Source organism: Paramisgurnus dabryanus, chromosome 13 (assembly GCF_030506205.2).
Source record: "Paramisgurnus dabryanus chromosome 13, PD_genome_1.1, whole genome shotgun sequence".
Classification (NCBI taxonomy): domain Eukaryota; kingdom Metazoa; phylum Chordata; class Actinopteri; order Cypriniformes; family Cobitidae; genus Paramisgurnus; species Paramisgurnus dabryanus.
Window position 1 is genome coordinate 38,208,201 of NC_133349.1, and position 14,555 is coordinate 38,222,755.

At 36.8% G+C, this 14,555-nt stretch overlaps 1 long non-coding RNA gene across 1 annotated transcript; it reads left to right on the forward strand.

Annotated features, from left to right (window-relative positions):
- Positions 1-6,645: 6,645 nt before the first annotated feature.
- Positions 6,646-14,034, forward strand: LOC135737461 (uncharacterized). Its single transcript, XR_010528504.2, has 4 exons — positions 6,646-8,162; positions 8,271-8,375; positions 11,451-11,472; positions 13,530-14,034. It is a non-coding gene; the product is annotated as an uncharacterized lncRNA (long non-coding RNA).
- The last annotated feature ends 521 nt before the right edge of the window (positions 14,035-14,555 follow it).

Consider the following 14,555-nt stretch of genomic DNA (forward strand, 5'->3'; position numbering starts at 1 on the left):
CATGAGGCAAACGGTCCAGCCCCCGTGTCTCTACGATGTTCTGATGCGGAGATATAAGGCTTTGTTTACTCTGTTGCTAGGGTACTGTATTTGGTTGCTAAGGAAAAAAATGGCATCCACTAGTGATTACCCTCCGAGTCACGAGTCAAACGGTCCAACCCCCGTGTCTCTACGATGTTCTGATGCGGAGATATAAGGCTTTGTTTACTCTGTTGCTAGGGTACTGTATTTGGTTGCTAGGGAAAAAAATGGCATCCACTAGTGATTACCCTCCGAGTCACGAGGCAAACGGTCCAAACCCCGTGTCTCTACGATGTTCTGATGCGGAGATATAAGGCTTTGTTTACTCTGTTGCTAGGGTACTGTATTTGGTTGCTAGGGAAAAAATGGCATCCACTAGTGATTACCCTCCGAGTCACGAGTCAAACGGTCCAACCCCCGTGTCTCTACGATGTTCTGATGCGGAGATATAAGGCTTTGTTTACTCTGTTGCTAGGGTACTGTATTTGGTTGCTAGGGAAAAAAATTGCATCCACTAGTGATTACCCTCCGAGTCACGAGTCAAACGGTCCAAACCCCATGTCTCTATGATGTTCTGATGCGGAGATATAAGGCTTTGTTTACTCTGTTGCTAGGGTACTGTATTTGGTTGCTAGGGAAAAAAATGGCATACACTAGTGATTACCCTCCGAGTTATGAGTCAAACGGTCCAAACCCCATGTCTCTACGATGTTCTGATGCGGAGATATAAGGCTTTGTTTACTCTGTTGCTAGGGTACTGTATTTGGTTGCTAGGGGCGTGGCTTGGGAGTGGCCAATGATGAGCCCAGTGATTACACTCCGAGTCACAAGTAAAACGGTCCAACCCCCGTGTCTCTACGATGTTCTGATGCGGAGATATAAGGCTTTGTTTACTCTGTTGCTAGGGTACTGTATTTGGTTGCTAGGGGCGTGGCTTGGGAGTGGCCAATGATGTGCCCAGTGATTACACTCAGAGTCACAAGTAAAACGGTCCAACCCCCGTGTCTCTACGATGTTCTGATGTGGAGATATAAGGCTTTGTTTACTCTGTTGCTAGGGTACTGTATTTGGTTGCTAGGGGCGTGGCTTGGGAGTGGCCAAAGATGTGCCCAGTGATTACACTCCGAGTCACAAGTAAAACGGTCCAAACCCCGTGTCTCTACGATGTTCTGATGCGGAGATATAAGGCTTTGTTTATTCGGTTGCTAGGGTGCTCAAATTTGGTTGCTAGGGGCGTGGCTTGGGAGTGGCCAATGATGTGCCCAATTGTTACACCCCTAGTCACAAGTAAAACGGTCCAACCCCCGTGTCTCTAAGATGTTCTGATGCCGAGATATAACTGTTTGTATTTTATGTTGCTAGGGTGCTCAAAAGTGGTTGCTAGGGGCGTGGCTTAGTAAGTCTGTAAGGATCCTGAGAGACTGATTGGATGCCTAAGTAAAATGAGCCCACCCCCATGTCTCTATGACACTGTGGTGCGAAGATATCCATCTAGGCATTTTATAATGGCAGTCAATGGTATAGGTTGCTAGGGTGCCCAAAATGGTTGCTATGGTAACCTTACACCCCATTGTGGGGTACGTCCTGACAGAGTCTAGCACCCTTTTCAAATTTAGTAACCCACATGTTTCTATGAAATCCTGGCTCGCCTCCTATGACCCGTCAAAATTTTTGCAATGGTAAGTCTATGGGATTTTGCCACATTGACTTTTCATTGGGACACTTTTGGGCACCTCTTACACCCCAGGGGTACAACTTACACCCCATTGTGATCTATGTTTTTACAGAGCCTACCACCCTCTTCAAATGTTGTAACCCACATGTTTCTACAAAATCCACGAGCGGAGCTATGACCCATCAAAGTTGGGCCCAATGTTAAGTCAATGGGATTTTTGGGGTGGTTTTACGCCCCCCTTTCGAAAATCCTGCACCCGATCCCTTATAAAAGTCATAGCACACCTCTCCTCAATAATCCGGTCGATTTGAGCCCTCTTTCATGGGTCTACAACAAAGCGTGCGGGACGAGTTAATCGCCGAAAAAAGTGTCCGGATGTAAGAATAAAATATAACTAGATATTAAAGTTTGAAGACAAACTTTATGTTGGCTTGAAAAAGCGAGTCTGAACATTTTTAACAATTTCACAGGATAAACGTTTACTTGAGAAGTTTAGTTTAGTCTAGCTGTTTGCATGTTTTAGTATGATGCTAGCATGATTAAACAAAGTTACCATGACTTAACATGAAGCTAACACGATTTAACATCATTTAACAAAGTTAACATTATGTTAGCATAATTTAGAATGAAGTTAGCATGATTTAGCATAAAGTTAGCATGATTTACTACAAAGCTATAGCCTATAGTTTAGCATGAAGCTCCCTGCTGAAAAAACTGCATCACACCAGCATGGACCAGCGTGGAAATTATGCTGGTTTGATGCTGGTTTAGCTGGTGGTTTCAAGCACCAAAACACAACATATGCTGGTCTTGCTGGTATGACCAGCATGGGATGCTGGTGCTACTGCTTGTTTGGTGCTGGTTTAGCTGGTGCTAATGCTGGTGCTGATGCTGGTTTAGCTTGTGTTCAGTAGCTAACCAGCACCAAAACACAACATACTGTATGCTGGTCTTGCTGGTATGCTGCTTTGTTCAGCAGGGCTAGCTTGATTTAATATGAGGCTAGCTAGGATGATTAGCTAGGATGCTGCTATGCAGTTGCTATGTAATTGTTAGCTACAAGATCAGAGTATGCAGTAAACATGAAGGTTTTGATGCTTGAAACTTCAATATATTTAAATTCATTATTAGTTGGGAAAACATTTATGCAGCATTTTTCGGACAATAATGTAATGCATAATGATATTCATGTTTTTTTACATCTGGGAACTGATACACAGTATACTTTAAAGCAACACTAAAGAGTTTTTTGCTCCCCCTACAGGTTAGAAGCGTAATTGTTCATTACCACTGTCGTAAATACTGCAGCATAGCTGGCTCTGATTGGATTGTAGGTCTGCCGTAAAGCAAGTTTTTGTAGTTTTCACTCGAACTACAGGACCACTACCCGACGGTTGGAAACTTCTTTAGTGCGGTTTTGGCCAATAGAGGGCTGCAAAGCGAATGTGAAAGTGCCATTCACCCTGTTTCGAGTGGATGAACCACTGAAACTTTTTTGGAAACGTTATTTTAAGGTAAAAAAAACTCTTTGGTGTTGCTTTAATGCACACTGCTGTTGTTTTTATGTGAATATTGATGCATCTTTTCCTTTATCTATGTTTTAGACAAGATAAATAGGATGTTGACCTTTGATTTTTCCCAGCTGGTGCTTTACTGCAACATCTATGTGAATTGTTTGCCATTTAAGAGGTTCACAAATAGTCACTAGGATAATGACACTGATGATAGTGTGTCTGTACCTATTGATTGAAACCTTTATTGCCCCGAAGGGAATTTGTTCTGCACTCAAGGAAGCCACATTAACAAACATCCAACGACATTGCAAACATAAAAAAACAAAACATAAACAACACAAGACAATAATAATAGCAATAATAATGGCCTAAAATAAGTCCAATATCTAAATAAATCGATAGCTAATTAAAAATGTCTAATTAAAAATGTCTATAAAAAATTATTTTTTGTGCCTCTGTCTGATCTGTTCAGTAACTGAATGCTCCTCGGTACAAATGACGTAATGGCACGTTTCGTTTTTGTTGATGGCATTCGAAATCTACATCCAGATGGGAGTAAGAAGAACTTTAAGAAAAGTGGGTGGGATGGATCATCCAGTATCCTCAATGCCAGATTGAGGGTATACTGGTCTGTAAGATTGGAGATGGTTTTAACATCAGATCCAGTAATTTTTCTGCCCATTTTAGTCACCTTATCCAGCATATTCCTGTTCTATCAGTGCCATCTTATCACTGTGTAATATTTTAGGCCAGAGCTTCCCAAACTTAACACTGGTAAGCCCCCCAAAAAACATAGCAAAAGCTCCACGACCCCCCCCCCCCCCCATTTGTAGTATAACATATATTTTTAATAAAGCCGATTGTCTCTTTGCACATTACCAACATTTAATAACCAGTTTTTAAGAATCTCATGTGAATCATGAGAACTATGGAAAGTATTTTATATTCTGTTGAAAGATGACGTGAAAATTCTTTACAAATAAATGAAGAGTCTCGTTGCAAAACGAGATAAATCCATTTTTTTACATTTTTGTGAAAATATGTTTATTATTATGTTATCATGTTATTATTTTGTTTTATGGTGCTACTTAGCTGTATTTTTTAAGTTATGAAGGTTTAAATCAAAACAAAACAACTGCAGTTGAATTGAAATTAATTGGAATGCACAACCAAAAAACAAGATTTCTGAACAATTAAAAAAATGGTGGTTATCTCGTTTTGCAACGAAACTCTTCATATATAAAACCATAACACTACATACTTTCTGCATAGTATTTACCATTATAACACAAAGGGGTGGTTTCCCGGACAGGGATTAGACTAGTCCTAGACTAAAATAAATATAAGAGCTGTCCAAACTGAAAACAACATGCACTGACATATCTTAAAATACATCAGTGCCCTTTGTTTTTCCTTAAAATGCACGCCAGTATGTTTTTAGTAAGGCATTTTTATTCAAACTAGTTATATTTCATATATTGTCCTGTCTTAAGCTAATCCCAGTCTGGGAAACCACCCAAAAGTGTGTAACAGAAGCTACATAGCTCACAAATAGTTCATAAATCTATTGCAATGAATTACATAATATGTTAAAAAATATAAAAAAATATATAAAAACGTTTAAGCAATGTATCTCACCTCAGTATAGTAAAAAAAATGAAATAAATATAAACAAATATACAATATATACATAAATACGCTTTAATATCACATGATTTTTTTATTTAGCCTAGTCAAGGTCCCCCGCAGTACTGCGACGGCCCACTGGGGGACAGCGGCCCACAGTTTGGGAAGCACTGTTTAAGGCAAAGAATTTATCAATTTATTGTAGAATTGTCCATTTTGGGCATTTCTCAAAGTTAATCAATTAAATAAAATAACGAACAAAATGATAAGCATTTTATATATATAAGAGCAAATGAGTTCATATGGCCATTGATAGCATTATATTTATTTTATTTTCATTTATATTACTGTTTAAGGAAGCTTTTCTTGTTTTATTATTTTTAATATTATGGTTTAATATTGTCTGCCCCGTATCCAAAGCTCAAATGTGATCATATTTTATATATATTTTTGAAATACTTTTGTTACACGACTAGTATTCAGGTATTAGGTAACATCACGTGATTAATTCAAACCAATGAGACGACAGCTTTGGACGAGAGTCTGTAGCTAATGAGCTTGCTTCCGGTAACTTCTCACTGGTTTTGCCTTCACTGAGCGAGCGCCACTTTCTCAGCTATCTCTTGAGGTAGGTCAAATTTCCTCATAAAAGTCTTAAAATTTCACAGACAGACGGTGGATTAATCAATTTGATGATTTTAAATATGTCGATTGTTAATTTAGATGAGTGTAATATTACTTACGTTTAAACAATAAAGAAATATAACGGATTATCTTCTGCTATCATTGTTTTCTGAGGTAAATTATGCGTTGGAAAAAAACAAACGGATAGTTCAAATAATTGTAGCCTAAGAAATTGTGGCTAAAGCCCATTTTTATTGTTTATATGATTTTAGTTTGATATATTGTTAATGTGAACCGTTAAACGGACGGACCGACCGAACAATTTCAGTGAGGGAAAAGGTAACCGTTAACTTAAGTGGTTGTCAGACACTCAGGCGTGTGCCTGTTTTTGGTAACAAAAATCAACTTAACCGAGGTTATATGGATGGTAGGAACAACCATTTAAGTTGTGGACTAACATATGCAATTATATATAATAAATGCATGGTGTCGTCTATAGAAGAATAACATAACGTTACGTTACTCGAAGCTACAGTGACAACTGCAGGCGAGGCTTTACTTAAATGCCTTGTTTGTTCATGAGTTTTTGACCTGTTTCATATTTTATCATAGTTTTTACGTTCATTTTGAAGTTATGGTAACTTAACTTATTTGTTTAAGATACGTTTGGTAGGCGCGAACATAGATATGTATATAAAGGCTAGATGGCTCAAGGCGGAGTCCCTAACGGCATCACCTGGCGGCCATCTTACGACAGGGCGCTCGCTCACTCGTAGCATTGAGTTTAATGGTGCAGGTACTTTTAAATGACCATAACTTGCTCAATTTTCTACCGATTTTCAAACGGTTTGGATTTTTACAAACGTTATTAACGTGGCTAGAATTTAAGCAAGTTATGGTCATTTAAAAGTACCTGCATCATTAAAACTCAATGCTACGAGTGAGCGAGCGCCCTGTCCTAAGATGGCCGCCAAAATGCGGACGTTGCACTCAATTGGCCAACAGCGCAGACGAGCTTTATATACATATCTATGGGCGCGAACCCGGGAGGTCGCGCCCAGCTTGAGCTTCCGCATTATTAACACTGGGCTGCGTTCAGCCCCGACAAAACGTTGCACAACGTTTATTAAACTGAAACGGTGATGCATTGAACACCCTGTTGTGATGACGCAAAAGTTGCAACTACGGTAGCTGAGGGGCCATTCTTTGTGTTCTTTTTTAAATGTTTCTGAAGCCTGACGAAATCGTTATAAATGTGTGTTTAATACTGTAAAATACCCTCGATGTTACAGTCACTGACCTTGCCGTCCAGAATGAAAGACAACATTCCAACTTGAACCCATTGAGCGAGCTGTCTCTTTACTACCGCGTGGTTTTAAACATCTTGCCGCTGATTGGGCTGACATTTGTGACACACCCACCAAACAAGAGAAAACGCTTCTAAAACCTGTTGCATTCCGTTGCACACCGTTTCCAGGAAACATGTCGTTCAACCCGGAAACCGTAGCAAAACGTTGCGCACCGGTGTGAGATTGAACGTGCCCCTGTTATGCTGCGTTCCAGGGAACCGGTGTTGTGTCGAACTCAGTTCCCCCTATGTTTCCCTTTAGTGTAGTGCTTTTATAGCGTTTTCATCACGTTACATTTAGAAAGATTAAAGATTTGAATTGGTTATACTAAAAAGGCATAATATCATGTATTTTATAATACAATTTATTAAATATTTCATACATTTGACAGTTTTTTATTAGGGTATTTCTTTTAAAATATAGCCTGTCTTTTTCTCTTTTTTCTTTACTGGTTGTTTTAAAAATGTAATGTTTGCATACATAAATAAATAAATATTATACATATAATATGATTCATACTGTAAAAATAATTGACTTACCATTAAGAACAATACAGATACATTACAGAAATGCACACATATACATCTCAGTAGCCATTAAAACTTTAAATATATAAATAATAAAACCTATAACGTGATAAAAACGCCATAAAAACACTACACTGAAGGGAAAAATAGGGGGAACAGACTTCGACACAACACCGGTAACCCGTAACTCACGAGTTCAAAACCACGACTCACGACTTTGAACTGGGAGTACATTGATCTAGTACGAGTTCACGGGTGGGAAGTCACGGGTTTGACTGCCGTTCCAGTGCACTTTCACCGGTAGAAGGTTGTAAAAACACGAGTTACAGGCTGCCTGGAACGCATAGGGTCGTGAGTCGTGGTTTTGAAGTCGTAACTCACGAGTTTAAAAGCCTGCCTGGAACGCAGCATTAGCTTCACTGTTATTTTAATTGCGAGAGACGAAAAAATGTTTGAACAAAGAGCCTAGGTAGTGGGAAGTACACAAAATACATGCAGTTTTTTCTAGTGTAATGTTTATTAATATGTTGGAGGCAATTCCTCAAAATCTACTTTATAAAATATACTATTGTAAACAGAATATGGTTGGTATATCAACCCTTATGATTTGATAATAATGTATGTTTTTTTTTTCTCTTTCCCCTGTACTTTTGTTACATCATTTTTTTGCTGTCTAGACATTTTTGTGGTAAGTCATTTATATAACAATCTCTGTTGCAACATAATACTTTTTTTCTGAACAGTTAACCTTGCACATGATATTTAAATAGTAATGTTTAATTTTTCTTTCTTTTGCTCTTTTGAAAACTTTAACTGCTTTAGCTAAGTAAGTATTGTTTTTGAATGTCAAATTCTTACTAAATGTACAAGTTGTGACATATTTTATTTAGATATTTAGTGACCATTTATTTTTCTTCTGTTTGATTTTCTCTAGACCTCAGCCAAATTCCTGGTTTTGCTGGGCAACAGCACCTATTTAATACAATTTTTTATAGCGAACCCAAAGGCTCTTTTCAGAGCCATCCACATTGCGTCACTGGTAAGTCATTTTCAATTACTTTTGAATCAGTAATTGCCTAATGACATTATAACATTGTTTTTCTGTTAATGTAACAGATATTGTTTACCAATGTTTATTGTTGTTTGTCAGTTTTGGCCATTTCAGCATGTTTGAAATAGGGGTGTAACGGTTCAAATTACTCACGTTTCGGTGCGTATCACGGCTTAGGGTCACAGTTTCAGTACACATTGGTCACAACAGGCTGCTTTACAAAAATAAAAACCTAAGCCGTTTTTAACCTCTGCCAAAATCAACATTTTCACTTAAGAGCACTAGTATTATTATACTATATACCAGCTTTACTGTGCAATTCAATATGAACATATTGAAAATAGCTTAGAACACTGGATTACTTTTTATATTATATGCCGCTATCTTCAAGTTTTTTTTGCAAGAAGATAGGTTTGTTAAAATTCAAACACAGAAGGCAATTTGTGCTGTTTCTGTCTCACCTGCAATCGTGTGCTATCAACAAAACCCTGGTGATGACGTGTAAGGGACTCGTCATATTAGATGTATTGCCTTAGGCATACAGCACTTGCGAATTTTACAGTTTTGTCCACATTTTCTTGAGCATCGCTGTTGCAGTAGACTTAAATGCAGCTGGGGATGACTCTGTTAGCGTCTTTTCTCCTTCGTTTGCCGTGCTAAACGGTCTGTGAAACACACAAACACGCGAGGATGAACTGTGAGGTTGGCAACAAATTTGCATACTTCGAGTTGATTGGACAGGTACTCTCACCTTAACACATGCAGAGATTATTCAGAACCATACATTAGCTTTTTTATGCATCGTTTTTTCACCAAACTATAATAGAAATGTGCGGTCGAATTAAACACGGTGCACGTGCGTCCCAAACTGTGGGCGGAAAACAGGACGATTCGATTCTTTACCGAGAACCGTTACACTCCTAGTTTGAAAGTAAAACTGACTTTATTGAAGATGTACTCCACCTTCAGAAATAAAAATTATAGATTTTTTTACTTAGCCCCATCTAAGTCATCTAAGGTATTTATGCCTTTTTTTCATGAGCTGAACACAATCAGAGTTCTAATTATTAATATACTGGCTCCTTTTTGCTTTGTAATAAGTTTGATCATGGACCAAACATTTACGATCTCAAAAAAGTCCATCCATCCATCCATCATTAAAGTAATCCATATACAACCCAGTGGTTTAATAAATGTATTTAGAAGCAAAGTATAAGGTTTATAAGAAAAAGTTTAGTTCTGAGCACTTTTAGTGATTAGTTACATATACGTAATTTTATAAAACAAAATCAACTATAGATTTAAATATAGTGGTATGTAAAATCTTATTGGTTCTTGTGTTTCATCATGAGTTGTGACAAAACTGACAGTCGTTAGACACTAAATGTTTTATTGTCTGTTTATTTAAGGTATGTTTTGTAACTAAAAGGTCAAAATATGAATTGTTTTTTTATTAACCCACTGGATACATTAAATTTTGATTACTTTAATAATGGATGGATGCAGTTTTTGGAGCTTCTAAACATTTGGTCTCTGATCAGAGCCATTACAAAGCAAGGAACAGCCAGGGTATTATTTAATATAGGTCTGGTTGTATTCAACTGAACAAAGAAAGACAAACATCTTGGATGACAAGGGGGTGAGTTAAAAAAATTTTTAATTCTGAAGGTGGCATTTTACAGTTTAGGTTCTATTGTGTTGCCTGATGCGATAATTTATTAAATTAACAATCTTTACATTAATACCACAGGAAAGGGAACATTTTGAACAGGAATATCATATAATTAATTGTTTATTCTGAAGCATATGTGACTAACTAGATCATTTTGGGTACGACTAAATAAGATCAAGACTTAATTTTTACCAATTATTATAGGACAGCAGAAACACTGAAGTTTGAATGACATAATACTGCACATTGTGGACCTTTGTATTTAGAAACTATTTAGACCCCCTACACAGTTCAATTTTGTTAGGTCTCAATATGATACTACAATAATCCCCCCCCCCTCTTATTATTAATCTGCACTCAGTACCCCATTATGAGAAACTGAAAACAGGATTTGGAAATGTCTAAATGTATTTAAAAGAAGAAAAAAAATGAAATTATTCAGACACTTTACTTGGTAGTTAGTTGAAGCACTTTTTGCAGCAAGTACAGCCTCGAGTCTTTTTGGGAATGACGCAACAAGCTTTGCACATCTGGATTGAAGGAATTTCTGCCATTCTTCCTTTTAAATCCTTTCAAGCTCAGTGAGTTTGGATATGAACTGTCGGCTGACAGCCGTTTTCAGGTCTCTCCAGAGATGCTTGGTGAGGTTGAAGTCAGGGCTTTGGTTGGTCCACTTCTCACATAGTTGTCCCTAAACCACTACTGTGTTGTCCTTGTTCTTTGCTTAGGGTCATTTTCATAAGGTTTTAGTGAGGATATCTCAGTGGACTCGAGTCAAGGTGTAGAAAATCTCGGCATTGATCAACACAAATAAATGGCACCTAAACAAAATTTCTAGTGTTATCGCAAAGGGTCTGAATACTTAAGTAAATGTGAAATTATTTTTTTCCTTTAAAACATTTTACAGAAATGTCTTAAATTCAGTTTTCACTTTGTCATTATGGGGTACTAGATGTTGATTAATGAGAATGATTTAAATTCTTTTTTTTTTTTTTTGAGTCAGAAGATTTAAATTAGGCCTTGAAAAGCTGCATCTGACATGGGACTTTTATTAACACACCCCCAGGTTCACAGACAAGGTTTAGTAAAACACATCTTAAGATATGCCAGTGCCATTGATTTGTCTTATGATACACACCAGTAATGTCTTCTTCAAAGGAGTGCTTTTTAAAGATGTCCAAAGTGTTTAATATTGTGACAACTGCATTATCTTTGGAAAGTAATATAATTTTAAATTCTTGAGGTGTATATAAATTATTAAAAGGATTAATGCAAACATAACAAATTTGCAAATAAAGTAAAGGGGTTTAAGTACTTTCTAAATACACTGTAAATGTGGTCATGCCTACTTTGAACTAATTTGTCGTTTTTGTTGATTTTGTTTTTCCTAGATTGGACATCTAATTCATCTTTGTAAGTAACAGTTACATATTTCACATTTAAAGCAATAGTTCATCTTATGTTTATAAGCTTACCCCCAGGCCATCCAAGATGTAGGTGAATTTGTTTCTTCAGTAAAACACAAATATAGATTTTTAACTCCCAACTGTTTCAGTCTGTCAGATGTATAATGCATGTGGGTGGTAACAAAACTTGATAGAGGAATGTACAGACAAATCCAAATTAAACTCTGCGGCTCATGACGACAACTCAATGTCCTAAGACATGAAACGATCGGTTTGTGCAAGAAACCGAAAAGTATTTATATAATTTTTTTACCTTCAATACAGCACTATGCCTAAAGGAGTACGTGTGTGCACATCTTCTTCTTGGTGTTTAAGGGTGGGTTGCAAACCAACTTCATAAGAGCATACCGCCACCTACTATATCGGTGCCCCGTATAGTGCTTATGCACCCTCATGCAGTGCACCCGATACAATAGGTGGCAGTATGCACCTATGAAGTTGGTTCGCAACCTGTTGGTTCAGTTTTATCTCTTAGGACATTGATGTGTCGTCACGAGCCGCAGAGTTATTTTTCTCTATCAAATTTTGATACCATCCACATGCATATTCACTGAGAGACTGAACGGTTGGAGTTAAAAATCTACATTTGTGTTTTACTGAAGAAACAAAGTCACCTACAATTCGGATGGCCTGATGGTAAGCTGATAAACATAAAAATTTAATTTTTAGACAAACTATTGCTTTAACAATGGGGGCAACACAGTCTCACACCCATGGCGTCAATATTTGACGACACTTGACCATGCGTCAATATGTTGACGCGGAGGGTATACCTTTCGCGTCACTTTTTGACGAACTGGGGACTTCAATACTATTAGGTACGCGAAATTAAACAGTTGTCAACTGACATTGGGGTTAGGGATAGGTTTGGGTAGGGATGTCATTATGTAAATCTAACCCTAAACCGACGCGAAAATGGTAGAAAATGGTAAGAAAATAGGAAAGAGAATTTCGCGTACCTGATAGTATTGAAGTCCCCAGTTCGTCAAAAAGTGACGCGAAAGGTATACCCTCCGCGTCAACATATTGACGCATGGTCAAGTGTCGTCAAATATTGACGCCATGGGGTGAGACTGGGTTGATGGGGGAGATATGACTGGGATTTTATTAAAATAATTTTACTAAGGCTGAATAATATTACTCAACATAAAATTTGTACAGATTAAAAAATTACTACATATCACATACCTGGCTGTCAGAATATTGCGCATTACATGCCCAAAACATAAGATCATACATCGTCCTGCTGTCTAGTCAATCTGAACACAACAAACCCATGTGTAGTCGCATCCTTGTTTCTGCCAAAATGGCAAATCCAATATGGTTTAAAGGTAGCATCTAGTAACTGCAATGCACAATTGATTTTCACTGCCTGGTTACTTTATGACCTCATGAAGGAACATACACTATTAAATTTAATCAGCAGTTTGCATGGAAATATGAAAAATATTATATGATTTTAAAAGAAGAAATCAGAGTCAGTTTGTGTCACACACTTAACACTCTGTACAGAGCATCAGCTTTTGACTGCCCCACCCTTAACAGAATGGACATACAGACTGGACCTATATTCTGTGTAACCAAGATAATATAATTCAGCCTTTTCAAAAACTGATATTGGAGTGTATTTTTAATATGATCTTAATACTTTGAGTTTAAAACAAAAATTTTAACTTATTTTTGTCCTGCAGTATGTTTTGTACAATTAAGTATTTACTGTTAATCATTCTGTAATATGCGTGCTTTTTTGACTTTAGAATGTAACTAACTTGTTTTTTTTCTCTTTGTGTTGTGTTTGTTTGTTATGTCCTGTCCTGACCTTTATATACATTTTCTTTCAAACTTTTATCTTGCTAAAATCATTGCTTCTCTTCTATTCTGTACTTTTACTTCACAAAAACCTGGCTGCACATTTCAAAACGTTGCTGCTTTGCTTGCTTGCTTGCTTCCTCTTCAAACGCAAACTGCATTTAAACACTGCAAAACATGCAATGCATACCCAAGCAGCTTGCCTCTTAAAAACTGCCAGGAAACCCAAAAAAACACAGATTCAACTAAAAAAACAAAGCCTATAATTTCTACCCAAAAACAACGACCCATTTTTTTACCCCACCCAGCCAATCTGTTGCCCTAACCCCAAAACACCGACTTTCCCCAAAACAGAACGTCCCTTTAACCTTTTGCTTTGACAGAAAGAGTGAGAGCAGAACTACCTACAGCTCCAGTGTGCCCTGCTGCCTTGAGTGTCTTCACAAAGCAACGTTGATTAGAGGACTGCGTTGGGAAATCAACACCATCAACACACACAATAATTGACTATAGTTTTAAAATTACATAATTTCCTATAGTCTTTTAGACTGCTTATAATAGATAATACACATTACAGTACTTTTAAAAGTCATTAATATATCAGTAAAAAAAAATTGTTTTAGCAAGTTCATCTTTGAAACGTATTACATTTATATCTGAGTCTTTTCACATTTGCCTATACTCTACTAATTAATTGCATTAGTAATTTTGCTTTGGTTATCATTTCTGTAAAATATTGAGGTTAACAGTTCCATTGCTATAGTCTTGTGTGTTTGTATATCTAATTTCTTGACTGTTTTAACGGTGAAATTTTAGTACAGTACTTTAATATATCAGTAAAATATTCTAAGTTTGACTGTTGTTGTAACTGCTATTTGAATAGACTACATTTAAAGGTCATTAAAATATTTTGGTTTGCCAAGTTCCTCTTTGAATCTTACCACATTGTAACATTTACCTTTATTAATTGATTGCATTACTGATATTGCTTTTGGTTAACATTTTTGTACAATATTGGGGTTGACGGTGTTTGACAGTATAACAGTTCAATTGCTATAGTTTAGTGTGTTTGTATATTTAATTTGTTGACTTGTTACTGAAATTTCAGTCCTGTACTTAAAAAGCTAATTAATATATCAGTAATATATTTACAGTTTGACTCTTGTTGTAATTGATATTTGAGTGCAGTACATTTAAAGGTAATTAAAATATCAGTGAAGT